Here is a 23,659-nt window from a genome sequence, read left to right on the forward strand (position 1 = left end):
AAAAATATCACCTATAAGCTGGTCGTGGTGGCTCAAGCCTGTAATCCCAGCACTTTGGGAAACCAATGTAAGTGGATCACTTGAGCCCAGGAATTCGAGACCAAACTGGGCAACATGGTGAAACCCTGTCTCTACTAAAAATACAAAAAATTTATCCAGGTGTAATGGCGCATGCCTGTAGTCCCAGGTACTAGGGAGGCTGAGTGGGAGGATCACCTGAGCCTGGGAAGTCAAGGGTGCAGTGATGTGACTGCCCTTCAGCCTGGGTGACGGAAGCAAGGCCCTGTCTCGAATGAAAAAAAAAAAAAAAAATCACATATAGTGAGGCCTATCTTACTTCTTCACCATTCCACTGATTAAAATATGAAAACACTGATTAATATGAAAGTTAAATAAAATATGAAAACACTGATTAATATAAAAGATTAAGTCTCTTTTCATTTCTTCTACACCCTAAAAATGCTTTCACTTCACTCAATAACTAGAACAAAGCCCTAGTTTTAGGATTCTCAAATTCTATGCTATTGGGCTGTACTGAAAGAGAACTTGTTTTATAACAAGGATCCTTGTGGTACCTCAGACTCTTGCAACTCAATTATGGGCATCTCCTGGAAGCTTGTTAGAAATGCAGAATATGCCTGCCCCAGACCTACCAGTGAATTAGGTTTCTAGGTGATTCATGTATGTATTAGGGTTTGAGAAACACTGCCTTAGGCTACTGAAGTCAGACAGAATTCTATTAAGAGTCATCAAGTTTCAAACTAAATTAGACCTATTTATAATATATCCTTTAATTTCTTACTGGATCCTAATAATAATAAAAAAATACATAAGGCCAAGGAAGCACCAAATGGAAGACTATAAAAATATCTTGCCTGAAATTAACATGTGATGTGCACTTGAGGTAATAAACTGGTTAAAATTATTAAGATCAGAGTTAAACAAAATTTTGCTAATCTTCCCTCTGATGAATTTTTTCTGTTCTAATCTTTTTCTTCACATCTTTTCTATTTTGGATAGGCATATATAAAAGGCACATACTTTCTATAATCATCTAATAAACTGAATGCAAAATTCAGTTAATAAAAAGGGACCAAAAATGTCTAGATTAGCCAGGCGCGGGGGCAGGGAAGTGGGGGCACCTACAGTCACAGATACTCAGGAGGCTGAGTCAAGAGGATGACCTGAGCCCAGGAGTTTGAGAACTGCCTGGACAATGGTGAGAGCCTATCTCTTAGAAAATAAAAAATAAAAAGTCTGTATTATCTCAATCAAGTCTCAACATTGTTTTGTCATGCTTAGCAAAATATTATAGACTAAAGCAGTTGTTTTCCTCATTTTAGCTGCATCACAGAAAGTTTCTTAAGAATACAATGAAGCTTAGAGTACAAAATTATATTTCTGCCAAATATTAAGGAATAAAAATGATATTTACAAATTATCTCAGGAAATACCCCTGTTGGCTAACAAAATAAGAGGTATATGGTGAAAACCTTAGACAGCATCCATCTGAAATTAGAAACGCAATCACTCTAGTTTTAGAAATAAGGGAAGCCATTAATTAACATATTCACATGGGCAAAACCCAATCTAACAACTACAATGGAGTTTTTCCTATACATTATCTACCAAATAATGAATAGTGGCACTTTCTAGAATACAGAGGAAAGAGAGTGTGGTCAGTAACTAGAATTAACCAGACTCCTTTCCTCTCTTCCCCACCTTCATGAATTATCATCCTATTGGAGGCCGTATCTTAGAAGGACCAGTCAACCAAATTTCAACTTGTCCATTCATATTAAGCCCTGAATCCTACCTATGATTTCACATATCCTACCCACATATTTGCTGCTGAATTGCCTCCCATAAATTTGAATCTACTGTTACCCAAATATAACTATAGGATTCTGAAAAACATTCTTTGAAGCATTATCAGCTATGTTTCAGGTCATAAATTTCCAGCTCCTGTGATCGTACCTGTAGAACTGTATCAATAAGAACTAAAAGGAATAATAATTATTAAACAAAAAAGGCCCACCTAATGACATACTTCTCTAGCTATTTACTTAAGAGAAAGAAATGTCAAAAAGATATTTCAAAGACCTTGCCTATAAGCGTTTTTTCCCTACTATAATCACCAAAATGGTAAAGTTTATTTTGGGAATTGAGGAGCTGGCAATCTTCCATCACACCAATGTTCTAGCTAATATTTACTATCACAATATTTAGTTTTATTAAGTGAACAATTTTTAGTAAACTGGTCATGATACCAGTATATATTCATGTAGACAAACCAAAGTAAAAGGAAAAAAGAGCAAATGCAACTGGAAAGTGTTACCAATATGATTCTTTCTCTAGTTGTCTAGAATATAAACAAACTATTTAATAATGTTGAGGCCATGTTTGTCATGTAATTATTTTAAGACAATACCTCAGCAGTGCAATTACCACCATATCTATAATGTTAAAAGTAGAAGCATAACTGGTAACCCATCCATGCAATTCAACTTAAGGTTCTTAAATAGTCACCTCTTTGAAGTTTGGGAACTCTATTATGTACTGTCTTATATAAAAAGACTTCTTAATTCTTTCTCATTAAGAGAAACTGATATATGACAGATGGTCGGTAGATTGGTAGGTAGGTAGGTAGGTAGGTAAGCAGGCAGACAAGCAGTCAGACAGACAAAAGTAAATGAAGACACACTTCAAAAGACAATCAGGAAAAGGAAGTCAAGGAATTTCATAATGCCTCCTGAGTCAAAAATTCCAACATAATCAGTCACTTCATTTATACCCCTGTTGAAAAAAAAAAAGGCGGGGAGGAATATTTCATTCCTAACCCATTCCCTGTAGCTCCATACTCCTATAAACAGCTAGCCAAACTACAATTTGCCACACAGAGGATGTATGGAAAAATAACAAATCACCCCATCTCAAAAAAAAAAAAAAAAAAGAAGTCAAACTATAGTTGTCTTCACTACTGCAAAACTAAATAACTTACCTGTACAACCAAAGATCTATCATTGTGGAAATATAATCTCTTTTCCTTATATCCTGAAGGAGTTGGAGCTATGATCTAGAATGGAGCTTAAGCATCAGGGTTTCAGACTCTCTCAGCTTCAGCCATGGAGAATACTAGAACCTCCTAAATTTCTTTCTTTAAAATAAAATAATGAAAAAAAAGGATTAAAGAAGATGATGAACGTATGCTAATAGATTTACTCCTTCTATAATAAGAAGAAATAAAGGTACAGAATCTGTTCACAGTGACATCTTTCATGCTTCTTGGTACTCTGTAGCCTCGAGGATACTAAGAAACTGAAACGGGACTTTTAGAAATCATGAAAAGCAAATCAAAAAGATCCTGAAATATACCAAATCCTTACAACTCAATATTAGTTTGAACTGAGTCAAAATGTGACTTGCTCTTTTCTAGACACTGCTGTAAGGCAGTATTTTTTGGCAGTGATCTAAAGATTGCCCTTGAAAACATTTCTCGTAACAGAATTTATAATATCATCTCTTACTCTGGTCCTAGAGGACTTTCCAAATTCTCGACATCAAGTATACATAACCATTTAGGTTATGCATAAAAAAACACACAAATAACCAAATCTTCTATACCCATAGGATAACCTGGATGCTTATTAAAGTGCTACAAAATTCAATTACAAAAGGACATTTTCATTATTTTTGGCATATGTATTTTTTACAAGAACAAGAACAACAAGGATTTTCCGGTTTTAGTACCCAATTCGCCAGATAATTTAATTCATCTAATCACATTTCATTTCTTAGAACAGTCTGGTTAATTTTTACTTTATAATAATTTATTATGATATCTTTTTCAAAGAATGTACAGGCCAGGTGCAGTGGCTCACATCTGTAATCCCTGCACTTTGGGAGGTCGAGGCAGGTGGATCACAAGGTCAGGAGTTTGAGGCCAGCCTGGCCAACACGGTGAAACCCCATCTCTACTAAAAATACAAAAACTTTAGCCAGGCATGGTGGCATACACCTGTAATCCTAGCTACTCAGGAGGCTGAGGCAGAAGAATCGCTTGAACCTGGGAGGCAGAGGTTGCAGTGAGCCAAGACTGCCCCATTGTACTCCAGCCTGGGCAACAAGAGTGAAACTCAGTCTCAAAAAAAAAAAAAAAGTACAATCTGGCTAAATGGGTTACTATGAGTGACCATCCGAAAACAAGGAAGACGACTAAAAAAAGACCAGTAGATGTTTATGATAGAAACTGTCACTTTATTATAAGCATAAAACTAGATATTATAATAATGATATATTTTGGGGGAAGTATTACAACTTAAAGACTGATATAATTACAAAATCTTGCAATGACTAGGCAGACTTACTGCCTAGTAAAAGTAGGTTACTGCTCTATTCAGCTAGAAAGGGAATAGGGCTAATAATATCTAATATCTATAGATGCCATCTCTCCCAAACATGCCCTGGAAATGCTTTAAAAACCACTAGGTAGGAAAATTGTCTAATAACCATTTAATACTACAGTACACTAAGAAATGTTCTAAGTTAACATGGGGAGACGCTCAGTGAAAACATGATCCTACAAAAAGTAACCCTTGACTTGAAAATCTGCTCTTCTTATAACAGACTCCAAGTGCCAACTCCTTTGTACCAAACACTGAAGCCTTTCACAAACATGGCAAAACATTATATTCTACAGTGTGTGATGGTAGCAGCAATCATGAAAAGCAAAGAGCATCTACAACTTAAAGTATATCTCTGAGCACACTGGAATGTGCCCTAGTGGCAGTCTATCAAGTTCTAATCAACCACTTAACTACTCTATTTGAATAGAGTTCACTATAGGAACATTATCCACTACGATATTTAGCAGACAAGAACATCTGCAACTGTTATTTTCACAGAGCTGATACTTACAGCTGAGCTCTATTGGCATTAAGATAGACAGGATCCTGCAGTGTTTTGTAAAAGCCTGATACGCTGAAAAAGAAACTTCAATCAATTACTTCTAACTAAACCCCACTTGGCCTTAATTAAGATTACATTATTTTCTTACCTTTTAAAAAGCGTTTCGCCTAGTATTTGATCCCCACGCGTCTGTATTTATCTGTCATCACTGTTAATTGTCCATGTTACACTGAGACTTCAGGTATTATTTATTTATATGGTCGTACTAGAACAACTTGATATCTGTGAAGGGAAACCATAATATAATCACTATAGATGTGTTACGGTTTACAAATTTGTGAATAAAAGTGGTAATATTTCCAAACACTTATATAGCACACTTCATTTTCTACTAAACTTCACAAATAATTCCTTACATTTCGCTGTGAAATACGTGTCTTCAACAAACCAATATGATTGGCTAACACTTCCAAGTTCTTCTCAGAGAGCACCCACATACAAGTTTTCTAAATTTAATTCTAAACTTAAATCCTTACAAATTGAAGAGCTCCTCAGGTACCTTTTCTTACTACCAAGATAGATATATGTCATTTTCCTTAAGTCTACAATTGCTCTCCATTAATACAAAAGTACTTTTTTGTGTATTTTATATTTTACGGAATAAATCTATAATGCTTAAAAACGAAGTAAAAAAAGATAATGACTGTCCTTTAAATGTCACTTTAAACATCTGATACCTTTCTCAAGCAATTTTGGAAGTAAACAGAAAATAAATGTTATTTAAAATAAACTGAGATATGGCTGCACAAATATTCCTTAAAGGTAAGCTTCTTAAAACAGACTTGGTGATGATTACAAGTCTGAGAAATAGATACACACACTTATAATGATGACCAAAAGCACTGTACAGAATGTTAAATAATTTTAACCAGTTTATCGGTGAAAAAAATGAGCTACAAAAGAACGTTCATTCATACATATCAGAGAAAGCAGCGTATGAATGGCATTCTAAAACGTTTCATCATGCTGTACCACTCCACTACACAGTAAAAAGTACAAATCTACATGGAAAATAGAGATAACCTGGCGAGGCATGGTGGCTCATGCCTGTAATCCCAGCACTTTGGGAGGCCAAGGCAGGAGGATCCCTTGAGCTCAGGCATTCGAGACCAGCATGGGCAACATAGTGAGCCCTCTTCTCTACAAAAAAAAATGAACAAAATTAGCCAGGCGTGGTTGTGCGTGTCTGTAGTCCCAACTACTTGGGAGGCTGAGGTGGGAGGATCATCTGAGCCCAGGAGATTGAGGCTGCAGTGAGCCGTGATCGTGCCACCGCACTATAACCTAGGCAACAGAGTAAAACCCTATCTCAAAAAAAAAAAAAATTTTTTTTAATGTAAATGCAGATAACCTTACACATGCTTTCTGGATAAAGTTATTAGGATTGTCAACCATTCAGATATTCTCAGTGAGAAGTTTCATTAACAATAGAGCGATTAAAAAACCATTATCTATCCTCAAACACAATTCCTTATTCGTTTTCAAACATTAAAAATATATAAGTAAAACCATAAAAAAATTAACACTTTGGGATGACAAGGCAGAAGGATCACTTGAGCCTGGGAGTTTGAAACCATCCTGGGCAACAAAGTGAGGTCTCATCTGTACAACAAATAGAAAAAGGTAGGCACGTGTGGTGGTGTGCACCTGTAATCCCAGCTGCTAGGGAGGATCCTTAGAGCTGCAGTGAGACCTGATTGCATCACTGCATTCCAGCCTGGGTGACAAAGAAAAAAAAAACACACACACAGATCTAACTAATTTTTAGGTTTAAAAATTGTCATGACCTCTCTTGTACCAAAAGCAAGGAAATTAAACTAGCCAAAACTCTTGTAGCCCCTATACTGTGTTCTTCACTTCATTCAATATACATTTCAAACTTAAGCATTCTGCAAAACTGTTATATGCTTTCTGCAGCAGAAATACTTCTTTGAATTATGACAATACACAGTAATTTTTTCATTTGAACTATTTAACTACAGTAACTTACTTCTAGAAGTTTAAAAAACAGCATTTTGTCATTTAAAAAGCATACAAAATGGAAAGCAAACTATCTAAGTCCTATTCCTAAAGCCATCTTATTTATTCCCTTGGAACAGAGCTTTGCTTGTTTTCATGTACTAATAAAATTCATTGACTATTCAAGTGCTCCAAAAGCAAACCCAAAACCAATCTTCACTGAAAGAATTACTTTTCCTACTTCTTGCAGTCTTAACACTGGTACTACTGTATTAAATAGATTACATGATCTCAGATTCACAGCACACATGTAATCACTTCAAAAGACTACGTAAATCTCACTAGAAGATACAGCTCTAGTGATATAACCAGGATATAAGCCACACAACTTACTATTAAAATAAAACAATGAAGTTCAAAGCTAACCACAATCCCTAAATTTTTGGGCAAAATTTTTTTTAATTTTATAAGAGCTTGGAAAAAATTGAAAAGGAAGGTCATATAACAGAGTCATATTTATTGCCTGATTCTTGTTGTAAGTGAAAATACCACATATGGGCACTATACTATGATTTTAAATGATTTTATAAGAGAGACATTCAATTCAATGTCAGTTGTAAAAAGCATTAAGATACGGTCAAAGACACAAATACCTTTCTTTTTTTCTTTTTTTCTTGAGACGGAGTTTCACTCTTGTTGCCCAAGCTGGAGTGCGATGGTACGATCTTGGCTCACTGCAACCACTGCCTCCTGGATTCAAGTGAGTCTCCTGCCTCAGCCTCCCAAGTAGCTGGGATTACAGGCGCCTGCCACCACGTCCATTTAATTTTTGTACTTTTAGTAGAGATAGGGTTTTGCCATGTTGGTCAGGCTGGTCTCAAATCCTGACCTCAGGTGATCCACCCACCTTGGCCTCCCAAAGTGCTGGGATTACAGGCATGAGCCACCACGCCCAGCCCAGAAACACCTTTCCTAGATAATTAAGCTTTCACAGTTACTTGCTATAAAGAGCTGAACCAAATTTTCATTTGGTACAAATTATTATCAAAGAAGAGTTTTATTTTTAAGATTATTATCAAAGAAGAGTACCTTTATAATTTAAGATTATTATCAAAGAAGAGTACCTTTTTCTGGCTCCCTAAATTGCTCAGAACCACATGTTCAGTGTCTTGGATACCTTCTATAGATTTTCAAAGATAAGCCTATTTCACAGTCAGCAGAAAGATAGTAGGAAGAGTACAGGATTTGGTGGAGGAGACAGAAATGTGATTCTCTGTCATCAATAATTATTTCACCACGAGCAAGTCACTTTGCCTATCTGTGCTTTATCTATAAAACAAAAGACATATCTGCCTACTACCTCTCAGAGTTATTGTGAAGTTCGAAAGAGATCACATCTGTGAAGTACTTCAGGTTACTGACTCCCAAATTTTAGTGTGTCTAAGAAATACCTGGACCCAATCACCTCTTAAATTAAGATTCAGAAGGCCTGAACACAAATGCATAAATTTTCATTGTCAATTAAGCACTTCAGGTCACTCCAACGTATGGGCTCCCAGTGATGATCATACTTTGAAACAACTACATCAGTTTCTTCTAAAACACTATAGTGTTTGGGCTGGGCACGATGGCTCATGCTGGTAATCTCAGCTCTCTAAGAGACCGAGGCAGAAGGATCACTTTGAGGCCAGGAGTTTGAGACCAGCTTGGGTAACATGGCAAGACCCTGTCTCTACAGAAAAAAAAAAAAATGTACACAATAAATTAGTGGAGCATGGTGGTGTGCACCTGTTGTAATCCCAGCTACTCAGGAAGCAAGAGGCCTGGAGTTCAAGGCTGCAGGCTACAGTAAGCTATGATCACACCAATGCACTCCAGCCTGGGCAACCAAGTGAGGCCCTGTCTCTAAAAAATTAATTAATTAATTAAAAGAAATAAAACTTTAGTGTTCATAAGCATTAAATCTAGGTACATGTTTAAAATACAAATTTCTAGCTAGGCGCAGTCACACATGCCTATAGTCCCAGCTACTTGGGAGGCTGAGGGAGGAGGACTGCTTGAGTCCAGGAGTTCTAAGTTGTAGTACACTATGTCAATCAGGTGTCTGCATTAAGTTTGGCATCAATATGGTGACCTCAGGACAGCAGGGGACGACCAAGTCGCCTAAGGAGGTGAGAACGGGCCTAGGTCGGAAACACAACAGGTCTAAACTTCCATGCTGATCAGTAGTGAGACTGCACCTATGAATAGCCACTACACTCCAATTTGGGGAAAAGAGACCCTGTCTCTTAAAAAAAAAATAAAAAATAAGAAGAAAATGAAATAAAATACAAATTTCTAAACCTCATCCTTAAAAATCCAGATTCAGGCCAGGGGCAGTGGCTCACGCCTGTAATCCAATACTTCGGGAGGCTGAGGCGGGTAAATTACCTGAGGTCAGGAGTTTGAGACCAGCCTGGCCAACATGATGAAATCTGTCTCTACTAAAAATACAAAATTAGCCAAGTGTGGTGGCACGTGCCTGTAATCCCAGTTACTCGGGAGGCTGAGTGAGAAGAACTGCTTGAACCTGGGAGGTGGTGGTTGCAGTGAGCCGAGATCGCACCACTGCACTCCAGCCTGGGTGACAAAATGAGACTCCATTTCAAAAAAAAAAAAATTTCAGATTCCATAAACTTGGAATGGAGCATACGATCTTCATTTATCATCATTTAGGAGATTCAGATGTAAATGAGTTATGATACACCCTTTTAGAAATCCTAAACTAGATTCTTCCTCCTAAATATTTCTCATAATTGTTCCTACCTCTGTAGTATCATCATCCATGACCAACCTTAGGCTGTCATTTGAATTCACCCAAATGCCTTCTAATTAGTCTCTCTACTTTAAGTCTTTTTTTTTTTTTTCTCTCTCTGAGACAGGGTCTCACTCTGTTGCCCAGGCTGGAATGTAGTGGCTCAATCACTGCTCACTACAGCCTTCAACATCCCAGGCTCAAATGATCCTCCCAGCCTCAGCCTCCTAAGTAGCTGAGACTACTGGTGCATGCTACTACACCCAGCTAATTTTTGTATTTTTTGTAGAGACAGGGTTTCACACCATGTTGCCCAGGCTAGTTCTGAACTCCTGGGCTCAAGTGATCCTCCCACCTCAAGCCTCTCAAAGTGCTGGGATTACAGACGTGAGTTACTGCGCCCAGCTCTGCTTTCATTAAGTCTTATCCTTTAAAAATGCATGATCTACAGAATGATATGTCATTCTCCTATCTAAAACTCTTCCAAGAGATTTATGCTTCTTGCCAAGATAGAATAACAGGCATGAAACTTATGCTCCAACCTGAAACAACTAAAAATCTGGACCAAAAAAAATGTATGAAAATTATTTCTGACAAAAGAAACCAGACAACACAGGACAGTGATCAATGAAAAAGAAAAAATAAATGGGGCAAAGACTACAATTTACTTACTGGATAATTTCTCCAGTTTACTTACTGGAAAATTTCTAAGCTGCAGAGAAAGGAAGGTGTCCCAAGCAAGCTCAGTGGTTTTCTGGAGTTAAGATAATGAAGTGAGGAGTTTAGGGGAGGCCAAGGTAGCTACAGTCTCCCAGAAGATAGTGCCACAGAGGAGAGAGCAGAAACGAGAGGCAAGATCTCAGATAATCTGCAGGGGACCTCCTTAAATTTTGAGCTGAGTACTGATCAGTAAAACAGGGAAAGACATCCACAGGCAAGAGTATGCCAGAAAACATGTAATAACTGAAGGGTAGGTGGTATGTAGTTTCTAGTTTATAGGGTTACTAATGTTTGTGGTATATAACTTCCACCACAGCCAATTTCAAGCCACCAACGTATCAGTGAATGAGAATCTGAAAAAAATACATGGCAACACATTATACATTACATAGTGTTTCTACCATAAGAACATAATAAGGCTGGCTGCAGCAGCTCACATCTATAATCCCAGAACTCTGGGAGGCCAAGGCAGGTGGATCACTTGAGGCCAGGAGTTCAAGACCAGCCTAGCCAGCCAACATGGCGAAAACTCATCTATACTAAAAATACAAAAATTAGCAGGGCATGGTGGTGCACACCTGTGGTGCCAGCTACTCAGGAGGCTGAGGCATGAGACTAGCTTAAACCCGGGAGGTGGGAGGTTGCAGTGAGCTGAGATTGTGCCACTGAACTCTAGCCTGGCCAACAGAGTGAGACTGTCTCAGAAAGGAAAAAAAAAAAAAAAAAAAAAAACCAGGACCCAATAGATATAAATTACCATGAGTGCATAAAAATAGCAATATAAAATAAGATAGTTACATGAGGTAATGAGTTTTGAGCATTTACTATCTTTGTTCATAATAAGTGATTTAATTATAAGTTTATATAATTTAATTCCCTTAAGAATTAAGCTAGCTCACAAATTTCCTGATATTTTAACAATTGGCTCTCATGAGCCAGCTCGAGTACACCACCACACGTGGTTCACATAGTCGGGAATAACTGGTTAACCTACTAGCCACAGTAGAAAACCTCATAATTCGTGGGACATAAAGTACAATGCTCAGTACCACACTGCATCAGTAGTGGTGCAAACTGAGCTCTAAACTAAAGACTATTCTGGTCTCATCTAACAAAGAGAAAAGCAAGCCTCAAAAGGATAAAGCCATTTCCAATGAACTCCACTGTGTCCCAGAACAGAGCCCAAGAATATTTATGGGAATTAAAAAAAAAAAAATCTAGCACCAAACAAGGTAAAATTGAGAATGCCTGGAATCCAATCAGAAATTACCAAACAGGTCAAGTGTGGTGGTTCACGCTTGTAATTTCAACACTTTGGGAGGCTAAGGTGGGCGACTGCTTGAGCCCAGGAGTTTGAGACCAGCCTGAAACACATGACAAGACCCCATTTCTACAAAAATTAGCCAGATGTGGTGGCGCATGCCTGTAGTTCTAGGTTCTTGAGAGGCCATGGTGGGAGTTTTGCTTGAACCCAGGAGGCTGAGGCCGCAATGAGCCACAATCATGCCCCTGCACTCCAGCCTAGGTGAGAGTGAAATCTTGTCTCAAAAATAAAAAAAAATCATATGAAGAAGCAGGAAAATACCACTTAAAATCAGAAAAAGCAATTGACAGAGAAAGAACTGTACACGACAGTCACTAGACAAGAATATTAAATCAGTTATAACTGTAGTTCTTATGTTCGAAGTGGTAGATGGACATATTAAGCATGCTAAGGAGAGATACAGGAGTCTTTTTAACGCAAATTGATTCTTCTACTTAGAAAAATACCAAGTTTGGAATGAAAAATATGCTGGGATTAGACACTGAAAAGAAAAGGTCAATCAATCTGACGTCATAGCAATAGAAACCTAACAGATAGAAACAAGAGTGGGAACAAAACCATGAATGAGATGTAGAATATCATCAAAACGCCTATAACATGGGTAACTGAAGTCCCCAAAAGACTGAAAGAGAAACAGAAAAAATATTGGAAGAAATGATCCCAAACTTTGTAAACAGGATGGAAATGACGAATTCACAGATCAAAGAAGCTCAATAAGCTGGGCATGGTGGCTCAGTGCTGTAATCCCAGCACTTTGTGAGGCCAAGGAAGGCGGATCACTTGAGGTCAGGAGTTTGAGACCAGCCTGGCCAACATAGTGAAACCATATATCTACTAAAAATACAAAAATCAGCCAGGAGTGGTGGTGTGTGCCTGTGGTCCCAGCTACTTGGGAGGTTGAGGCACAAGAATCACTTGAACATGGGAAGCAGAAGCTGTAATGAGGTGAGATTGCACCACTTCACTCCAGACTGGGTGACAGAGCGAGACTCCATCTCAAAAAAACAAAATACAAAGAAGCTCAATAAACCCAAGCACAAGAAACATGAATAAAACTACAGTAAGCCAGCTCATAACTAAACTGCTTAAAAGTCAGTAATATAAAGAATATCTTAAAAGCAGAGAAAAACAACACACTACAGGCACAGAGAGGAAAGTAAGAATGACAGCAGACTTCTCGGTGGAAACATATGCCAGAAGACAGTAAGGTATATCTTTGAGGTACTGAAAAAAACTGTCAACCAAAAATTCTACTCTCAAAAAAATGTGCTTCAAAAAATAAGGCGACATAAAAATTATTTCAAACTTAAAACAGTAAAAGAACCCATCAGACAGACATGCATTATACGAAATGTTAAAAGAAGTTCTTTAGGCAGAAGGAAAAGATGCTAGATGGAAGTCTAGATGTATCCAAAGGAATATAAAGCACCAGAAATGGTAAATATTAAGATAACTATAAAAAACTTTTCCTGGCCGGGTGCAGTGGCTCATGCCCGTAATCCCAACACTTTGGGAGGCCAAGGTGGACGGATCACCTGAGGTCAGGAGTTCAAGACCAGCCTGACCAACATGGAGAAACCCCATCTCTACTAAAAATACAAAATTAGCCGGGCGTGGTGGCGTATGTCTGTAATCCTAGTTACTCGGGAGGCTGAGGCAGGAGAATCACTTGAACCTGGGAGGCAGAGGTTGCAGTGAGCCAAGATCGCACCACTGCACTCCAGCCTGGGCAACAAGAAAAAAACTCCATCTCAAAAAAAAAACAAAAAAACAAAACAAAAAAACTTTTCCCCTTAGTTTTTAAACATAAATAACTGATAAAAAGATACCAATATACTGTACAGTTTATAACATAAATGGGGGTAAATGTAATAGCACAAATGTGGGAAAGGGGACATACAATGTAAGATTCTTATACTACATGTAAAGTTATATAACAGCACTTCAAGGTACGCTATGATAAATTAAGACGTATACTATAAATTTTAAAACCACCACTAAAAAGCAGATGAACAGAGAAAAAGTAATAGTTAAACAGCTAACAAAAGAAACAAAGTAAGAACGTGTTTTAAAGACTCAATCCGGGGCCGGGCGCGGTGGCTCAAGCCTGTAATCCCAGCACTCTGGGAGGCCGAGAGGGGCGGATCACGAGGTCAGGAGATCGAGACCATCCTGGCTAATATGGTGAAACCCTGTCTCTACTTAAAAAAATACAAAAAACTAGCCGGGCGACGAGGCGGGCGCCTGTAGTCCCAGCTACTCGGGAGGCTGAGGCAGGAGAATGGCGTAAACCCGGGAGGCGGAGCTTGCAGTGAGCTGAGATCCGGCCACTGCACTCCAGCCTGGGTGGCAGAGCAACACTCCGTCTCAAACAAACAAACAAACAAACAAACAAAAAAAGACTCAATCCAAAGGACAGCAAAATAAGAGAAGAAAGGGAACAAAGAGCACAAAGAAAAAATAAAAAGCCAATAGCAAAGTGATAGATTTAAACTTTATCAAAAATCACTTCCCATACAGCCATTTCAACTGTAAATAGTCCAAAAATAGTTTCAAGCAGTTTAGTTATTTGGAAGCAGTTACTTGGAAGGAATAACAAAAAATGAACATAAAAAGATTCAAGTCATTTAAACTGTGACCACAATGAAATTAAATCAGAAATCAGTGATTAAAAAAATACATCTCAAAAATCCTCAAATATCTGGAAATAAATAATATGCTTCTAAATGACCCATTAAGTCAAAGAAGAAATCAAAGGGAATTAATGTAGCATATCAAAATATCTGGGGAGCAGCAAAAGCAGCATTTACAGAGAAATCTAAAGCAGTAAACATATGTTAGAAAAAAAGGAGGGTCTCAAATGATGTCAGCTTCTACCTTAAGAAACTAGAAAACAAAGGATACTATAATCCACAGAAAAAGAAGAAAAAATAATAATGAGCAGAAATCAATGAAACAGGAAACAAAAAAGCAATAGAGAAAAATCAATGAACCAATAGCTAATTCCTTAAGAAAAATCAATAAAATTGACAAATCTCTAGACAGACTCATCAGGAACAAAGTACAAATTATCAACATTAAGAAAGAAAGAAGAGATGTTGCTATGGATTCTATAGATGTTTTAAAAGATGGTTCTATAGATATTTTCCCAACAAGGGTACCAAAACAATTCAATGAGGACATAATAATCTTTCCAACAAATGCTGCTAGGACAACTGGATATCCACCTACAAAAGAATGACACTGAACCCCTACCTCACACCATATACAAAAATTAACTCAGGATGAACCAAATGTTCTTGGATGATAATGTTCTTGCCAAGCATCGTGGCTCACACCTGTAAACCCAGCACTTTAGGAGGCTGAGAGAAGAGCATAGCTTGGGCCCAGGAGTTCGCAACCAGCCTGGGTAACACAGAGACCCTATCTTTACAAAAAATAAACAACATTAGTTGGGCAAAGTGGTGTGTGCCTGTGATCCCAGCTACTTGGGAGGCAGAAGTGGGAGGATCACTTGAGCCCAGGAGGTTGCACTGAACCAAGAACATGCCACCGCACCCCAACCTGGGTGACAGAGAGAGATAATCTGTCTTTAAAAATAAAATATGCTGACAAATCTTTGTGCATATAGGTGCAATTATTTGTGATCTTGGATTAAACAATAATTTCTTACATATGATGCTAAAAGCGTAACTAACAAGGACAAATGTGTGATTCCACTTACTATATGAGTTTACCTAAAATTGTCAAATTAGTAAAAACAAAAAGCAGAATGGTGGTTGCCAGGGACTGAGGGAGGGGGAAATGTCAAGTCATTGCTTAATGAGTTAGTTATGCAAAATGAAAAACATTCTGGAGATGGACCATGGTGATGGTTACACATTATATGAGACTGTATTTAATGCCACTAACCTGTAAACTTTAAAAATGGTTAAAATGGGGCCGGGCACAGTGGCTCATACCTATAATCCCAGTACTTTGGGAGGCCGAGGTGGGAAGATCACAAGGTCAGAAGATCAAGAACATCTTGGCCAACATGGTGAAACCTGTCTCTACTAAAAACACAAAAATTAGCTGGGAATGGTGGCACACACCTCTAGTCCCAGCTACTCTGGAGGCTGAGGCAGGAGAATCGCTCGAACCTGGCAGGCAGAGACTGCAGTGAGCCAAGATCGCACCACTGCACTCCAGCCTGGGCGACGAGAACAAAACTCCATCTCCAAAAAAAAAAAAGGTTAAAATGGTCATTTTTATGTTACATATATTTTGCCACAATTAAAAAATAAAAATTGAAAAAGCACAAGCAACCAAAGAAAAATACAGATAAATGGGGATCATCTAAATTAAAACCTTTTGTGCTTCAAAGAACTCAAGAGAATAAAAAGATAACTCACAGAATGGGAGAAAATATTTGTGATCATCTATCTATAAAAACCCTTACAACTTAATAAAAAGATAAACCTGTGGCCAGGCACGGTGGCTCAAGCCTGTAATCCCAGCACTTTGGGAGGCCGAGACGGGCGGATCACGAGGTCAGGAGATCAAGACCATCCTGGCTAACATGGTGAAACCCCATCTCTACTAAAAAATACAAAAAACTAGCCGGGCGACGAGGCGGGCGCCTGTAGTCCCAGCTACTCGGGAGGCTGAGGCAGGAGAATGGCATAAACCCAGGAGGCGGAGCTTGTGGTGAGCTGAGATCCAGCCACTGCACTCCAGCCTGGGCGACAGAGCAAGACTCCGTCTCAAAAAAAAAAAAAAAAAAGATAAACCTAATCTAAAAATGGGCAAAAGACTTAAACAGATATTTCTGCAAATAAGACACACAAATAGCCAATAAGCACATGAAAAAATGCTCAGTATCATTAGCCCTCAGGGATATGCAAATCAAAACCACAGTGAGATACTTAACACCCACTAGTATGGATATAATAAAAAAGACAACAAAAATATATGTTGGCAAAGATGTAGAGTTATGTGCACCCTCATACACTGCTGGTAGGAATGCAAAATGGTGCAGCTGCTTTGGAAAATTGTTTGGCAGTTCCTCAACAAGTTAAACATAGAATTACCATATGACCCTAGAATTCCATTCTTAGGTATACACCCAAAAATAAAGGAAAACATATGTCCACACAAAAACTTGCTCAAAATTGTTCATAGCAGCATTATTCATAATAGTTATAAAGTGGAAACAACTTAAATGTCCATCAACTGCTGAGTGAATAAACAAAACAAGGAATATCATATCAATACAATGAAATACTGTTAAGTCATATAAAGGAGTGAGGTATTGATAAATACTGGAACATGGATGAACCTTAAAAACATGATGCTAACTGAAGGAAGTCACTCACAAATGTTACATATTGTATGATTCCCATTTATATAAAATATCCTGAACAGGCCAGGTGCAGTGGTTCACACCTGTAATCCCAGCACACTGAGGGGCCTAGACAGGAGTATCACTTGAACTGCAGGAGTTCGAGACCAGTCTGGGCAACATGGTAAGATCTCGTTTCTATAAAAAATTAAAAAATTAGCCAGGCATAGTTGCACATGCCTCAGCTACTCAGAAGGATGAGGCAAGAGGACTGCTTGAACCTGAGAGTTTGAGGCTGCGGTGAGCCATGATCGTGCCACTGCATTCCAGCCTGGGCAAAAGGGTAAGATTCTGAAAGAAGAAAAAAAGGGGGGGAGGGGAGGGGAAGGAGGAGGAAGGGAGGAAGGGAGGAAGGGAGGAAAGGAAGAAGGGAGGAAGGGAGGGAGGGAGGGAGGAAAGAAGGAAGGAAGGAAGGAAGGAAGGAAGGAAGGAAGGAAGGAAGGAAGGAAGGAAGGAAGGAAGGAAAAAGAGAAGTGATTGCAGAGACTGTGGGAGAGAGGAAATAGGAGAAAGTGAGTGCTATAGGTATGGGGTTTCTTTTTAGAGTGATGCAAGTATTGTGCAATTAGGTACTGTTGATGGTTGCCCTATTTTGTAAATATACTAAAAATCATCGAATTGTATACCTAAAAGGGTGATTTTTATGGTTAAGTGTATATCTCATTTTTTTTAAAGATAAGAGAATAGGCCAGAGGCGATGGCTCACACCTGTAATCCCAACACTTTGGGAGGGCAAGGTGGGCGGATCACCTGAGGTTGCGAGTTTGAGACCAGCCTGCCCAACATGGAGAAACCCATCTCTACTAAAAATACAAAATTAGCCGGGCATAGTGGCGTATGCCTGTAATCCCAGCTACTCGGAGGCTGAGGCAGGAGAATCACTTGAACCTGGGAGGCGGAGGTTGCAGTGAGCCGAAATCACGCCACTGCACTCCAGCATGGGCAACAAGAGTGAAACTCTGTCTCCAAAAAAAAAATATATATATATATAAGAGGACATTACAAATAACTTCATGTCAATAAACCTAACTATTTAGATGAAATGGACAAATTCCATGAAAAACCGCAAACTCCCCAAAACTCACTCAAGAAATTATTACTTAAATATCCTTAAAGAAAGTGAAGTTCTAGGTAAAAACTTAGCAACAAATAAATTCCAGGCCAAGGTGAGTTCACTAGTAAATTCTGACTATGCCACTTGATATACATTTAAGGAAAAAATAATCCTAATTCTACCCAAACTCTTCTAGAAAACTGAAGAGGAAGATTTCCCAACTCATTCCATGAGGCCAGCATTAGTCTAATTTCAAAACCAGACAAAAACATTACAAGAAAATTGAACTACAAACCTATATCCCTTATAAACATAGATGCAAAACTCCAAACAACTTTTTAACAAACCAAACCTAATAATATTTTTTAAATAATACACCATGACCAAATGGTGTTTATCCCCAAAATGTTAAGACTGGCTTACATGGACATAAGGATGGTTCAATGCAATTAACTCTATATTAACAGACTAAAAAAACAAAACCGAAAAGAAAAAAAAAAAATAAGATCATCTATACAAATATAGAAAAGAGGTTTTAACACCAACCTAGCATCCCTCTACGGTGACAGAATGCAGATCAGTAATTACCAGGCGATGTGGGAGAGGTGAGAGCAGCAGTAGGGAGAAATTAGAAAATAGTATGAGAAAACTTTGGGGACATGAATTTGGTAATAATCTTGATTGCAGTGATGGTTGCACAGTATATACATTTATCAAAACTTGTAACAAATTATATACTTTAAACATTTACAGCCAGGTATTCCTCAATAAAGTTGTTTCAAAATAAATCCAAGAAACAAAACACTTACAAAGATACAAGTTAAAATCTAAGCATCTTAATGGAGATACAAATTGTATCTGGCCTTTCCATCTCTAATTCTACTCTAAATCTTCCCCAGCAGCTAACCAGATCTAAATTTCAATCTCATATCACAGAGGTTTTCAATCACAGCAAGTATCGGAATCACCCATGACATTTCAGAAAAAAGAAAATAGGAGTTTCTCATTCCACAGGTCTGGAATTCAGTACAGCTGTGATTTATTTTGTCTTTTTTTGAATTGAAACGAAGTCTCGCTCTGTCACCCAGGCTGGAGTGCAATGGCACAATCTTGGCTGACTGCACCCTCCACCTCCTGGCTTCAAGCAATTCTCCTGCCTCAGCCTCCCAAGTAGCTGGGACTACAGGTGCCCACCACCACACCCAGCTGAGTTTTGTATTTTTAGTAGAGATGGGGTTTTACCATGTTGACCAGGCTGGTCTCAAACTCCTGACCTCAGGTGATCTGTCTGCCTTGGCCTCCCCAACTGCTGGGATTACAGGCATGAGTCATTGTGGCTGGCCATTTTTTGTCTTTTTAAAATTTTTTATTAGTTTTAACTTTTCTGCTGAAAGACAGTATACATAAAGAGAAGTACAAAATAATAAAACTATAGCTTGATGAACTATCACAAAATGTACAGGTATGTATTATTTAGAAGTTCCAAAGATATGATGAACAGCCAAAAACGATTACCTCTGTCCCAAACATCTTTCCCTTCCTTGCTCACCTACCATTTACCTTGTTCTTTAAGTCACAAATCAGATGCACCCACCTACTCCAAGAACCTGTGTCCCCAGGGAACCCTGTTCATAGCTCTTACCATAACACTTGCCTTTAAAAAGTGTTTTTTTAATTTTTTAAAGGTAAGAGTCCTTAAATAAATTATGTCCTGGAAAAAAAAGAAAGTAAAGCTACTCTAGTTAAAAGCAAGGGTAAAGTGACTACAAGATAGTAAGCTTGCCTACCCTCCCTCAAACTATTCCCCCACCAGGAATTTCAAGATTACTATTTACTACACTAATCTATTCACTTGTCTGTTTCATCCATTAAAACTGTTTTGTAGCAAAGCCTATCTTATTTTTCATTTTCTTTGTGCCTAGAAAACATTCATTAAACATTATTATTTGGACATTATTCAAACTAAGTATGGAGAATAAATCAGTAAGGTTACAAAAAAAAGTCTGAAGGGGAAGAATAGCTGTACAGGCCTTGAAATAGAAATGGGCAAAACTGGAACAAGGCCAATGAGGCTGAAACCTAACAGGCAAAGGGAAAAAGTATCATAAAATGAGCTTTCAAGTAGACAGATGCCAGACCATAAAGAGCTCTCTAAGCTATAGCAGAAATTTGATGGGTTTGTTTGTTTTGAGATGGAGTCTCGCTCTGTTGCCCAGGCTGGAGTGCAATGGCGCGATCTCGGCTCACTGCAACCTCCGCCTCCCAGGTTCAAGCGATTCTTCTGCCTCAGCCTCCTGAGTATCTGGGATTACAGGCATGCACCACCATGTCCGGATAATTTTGTATTTTTAGTAGAGATGGGGTTTCACCATGCTGGCCAGGCTGGCTCAAACTCCTGACCTCAGAGGATGATCTGCCTGCCTCGGCTTCCCAAAGTGTTGGGATTACAGGCGTGAGCCACTGAGCTCGGCCTTGATCAGTATTTGTTTTATGTTTCTTTTTAAGTTTTATCTGGATTATTTATTCTATTGAAGTAAATGATGAGAATGACACATAATCCAACATACATTTTTAAAAGATTATTCTGGATGCTGTGTGAATGTGAACTCAGTGCATAATGGGAGAGGAACAAGAGTACAATAATAAATGTGATCAAAGCCGGGTACAGAGGCTCACCATGCCTTAATCTCAACATTTCAGGAGGCAGAGGCAGGTGGATCACTTGAGCCCAGGAGTTTGAGAACAGCCTAGGCAACATGGCAAAACCCCACCTCTACAAAAGATGCAAAAATTAGCTGGGTGTGGTGGTGCACACCTTTAGTCCCAGCTACCGGGCAGGCTGAAGTGGGAGGATCACTTGAGGCCAGGAGGTCAAGGTTGCAATGTACTATACATAATTGTATGTGCCATACTGTATAGTGCAGTTTACTTTGCACCAGCATCACCACAAACACATGAGCACAACATTACAGTACAACTTTATAACAGCTACCACATCACTAGGCAATGGGAATTTTTCAGCTTTGTTATAATCTCATGGGCCCACCAGGGTATATGCGATCTGTCATTGACCAAAACCTAATTATGTAGTATTTGTCTATTCCACTCGCAACTAACCACTTACTTGCTGCGACCTGACAACCATTTCTTACTTGTGAAATTGGCGGGGGGCGGCGGGGTCGGGGAAGCATTCCTACCAAACAGAATTGTCCAAAGAATTAACTGAAATAAATCAAGTAGACTAGCCCCGGCACATAGTACAAAAATCAACAAATGAAATAATGATTGCCAGCATTTATAATGTGCCATATACCACATACTATATTATATATATATATATATATATATATAAAATCTTATTTAAAACTCTCAAAAACCTATGGAAGCAGGTACTAATATTATCCCTATTTAACAGATGATAAAACAGAGGCTTAAGAATATTAAATACAGGAGGCCAAGGCGGGCAGATCACTTCAGCCCAGAAGTTTGAGACCAGCCTAGCAACATGGCGAAATCCCATCTCCACAAAAAATTTCAAAAATTAGCCAGGTGTGATGTGATGACAGGCGCCTGTGGGCCCAGCCACTCAGGGAGCGAGGTGCAAGGATTCATCTTGAGCCCAGCAGGTTCAGGCTGCAGTGAACTGAGATCATAGCACTGCACTCCAGGACGGGTGACAGACTGAGACCCTATCTCAAAAAACAAATTTCCAGTATTGCAAAGCTAGTTAAGTGGCAGAATACAAAGTCTTATCCACTCTACTGACACTGTGCTTTACAATAACAAAGAACTTGCTCGTTATATTTCCATAATCTCAAAAGTAGACAGCTGAGACATCATATTCATTTCCTAAATGGTATATGGCAACAGACTCAAGAAATGCCTATGATCACACAACTAATAAAGCCAGAATATGAAGCTAAGTCTTTTTTTTATTATTATTTTTGAGATGGAATTTCACTCTTGTCCAGGCTGGAGTGCAGTGGCACAATCTTGGCTCACTGCAACCTCCGCCTTCTGGTTTCAAGCAATTCTCCTGTCTCAGCCTCCCAAGTAACTGGTATTACAGACATGCACCACCACACCTGGTTAATTTTTTGTATTTTCAGTAGAGACAGGGTTTCAACATGTTGGCCAGGCTGGTCTTGAACTCCTGACCTCATGATCCACCTACCTCAGCCACCCAAAGTGCTGGGATTATAAGTGATGCCTAAATTGAGTTCAATCTGTAAGACTCTATGGCTCTCTACATTGTAATAATTCTATAAACACTTAGAATGAGGATCTTCTTACCATCTCATACCAATTAGAATGGCAATCATTAAAAAATCAGGAAACAGGCCGGGCGCGGTGGCTCAAGCCTGTAATCCCAGCACTTTGGGAGGCCAAGACGGGCGGATCACGAGGTCAGGAGATCGAGACCATCCTGACTAACACAGTGAAACCCCGTCTCTACTAAAAAATACAAAAAAACTAGCCGGGCGCGGTGGCGGGCGCCTGTAGTCCCAGCTACTCGGGAGGCTGAGGCAGGAGAATGGCGTGAACCCGGGAGGCGGAGCTTGCAGTGAGCTGAGATCCGGCCACTGCACTCCAGCCTGGGCGACAGAGCGAGACTCCGTCTCAAAAAAAAAAAAAAAATCAGGAAACAACAAGTGCTGGAGAGGATGTGGAGAAATAGGAACACTTTTACAGTGTTGGTGGGACTGTAAACTAGTTCAACCATTGTGGAAAACAGTATGGCGATTTCTCAAGGATCTAGAACTAGAAATACCATTTGACCCAGCCATCCCATTACTGGCGATATACTCAAAGGATTATGTCATGCTGCTATAAAGACACATGCACACGTATGTTTATTGTGGCACTATTCACAATAGCAAATACTTGGAATCAACCCAAATGTCCATCAGTAACAGACTGGATTAAGAAAATGTGGCACTGGCCGGGCGTGGTGGCTCAAGCCTGTAATCCCAGCACTTTGGGAGGCCGAGACGGGCAGATCACGAGGTCAGGAGATTGAGACCATCTCTGGCTAACACAGTGAAACCCCGTCTCTACTAAAAATACAAAAAGCTAGCCGGGCGAGGTGGCAGCGCCTGTAGTCCCAGCTACTCAGGAGGCTGAGGCAGGAGAATGGCGTGAACCCGGGACGGGGAGCTTGCAGTGAGCTGAGATCTGGCCACTGCACTCCAGCCTGGGTGACAGAGCGAGACTCCATCTCAAAAAAAAAAAAAAGAAAAAAGAAAATGTGGCACATATAACCCCCCCCCATAGAATACTATGCAGCCATAAAAAAGGATGTGTTCATGTCCTTTGTAGGGACATGGATGCAGCTGGAAACCATCATTCTCAGCAAACTATGGCAAGGACAGAACACCAAATACTGCATGTTCTCACTCATAGGTGGGAATTGAACAATGGTATCACTTGGACACAGGAAGGGGATCATCACACACC

At 39.2% G+C, this 23,659-nt stretch overlaps 1 protein-coding gene across 11 annotated transcripts in view; it reads right to left on the minus strand.

Annotated features, from left to right (window-relative positions):
• ZZZ3 (zinc finger ZZ-type containing 3) overlaps window positions 1-23,659 on the minus strand; it is a 127,715-nt gene that overhangs the window by 76,210 nt on the left and 27,846 nt on the right. For 4 of the 11 annotated variants that reach the window (XM_033225348.1, XM_033225342.1, XM_033225350.1 and 1 more), the window contains exons 2-4: window positions 5,057-5,190; window positions 4,918-4,980; window positions 3,002-3,157 (exon numbers count right to left, since the gene is read on the minus strand). The gene's annotated coding sequence lies outside the window, so the exon portion shown is untranslated. Of the gene's footprint in view, window positions 1-3,001; window positions 3,158-4,917; window positions 4,981-5,056; window positions 5,191-5,991; window positions 6,052-23,659 lie in introns of those variants that run through there. The other 7 variants (XM_033225347.1, XM_033225341.1, XM_033225349.1 and 4 more) reach the window with 3 other exon arrangements.

This window comes from Trachypithecus francoisi, unplaced genomic scaffold (assembly GCF_009764315.1).
Source record: "Trachypithecus francoisi isolate TF-2019V2 unplaced genomic scaffold, Tfra_2.0 Lachesis_group12, whole genome shotgun sequence".
Classification (NCBI taxonomy): Eukaryota; Metazoa; Chordata; class Mammalia; order Primates; family Cercopithecidae; genus Trachypithecus; species Trachypithecus francoisi.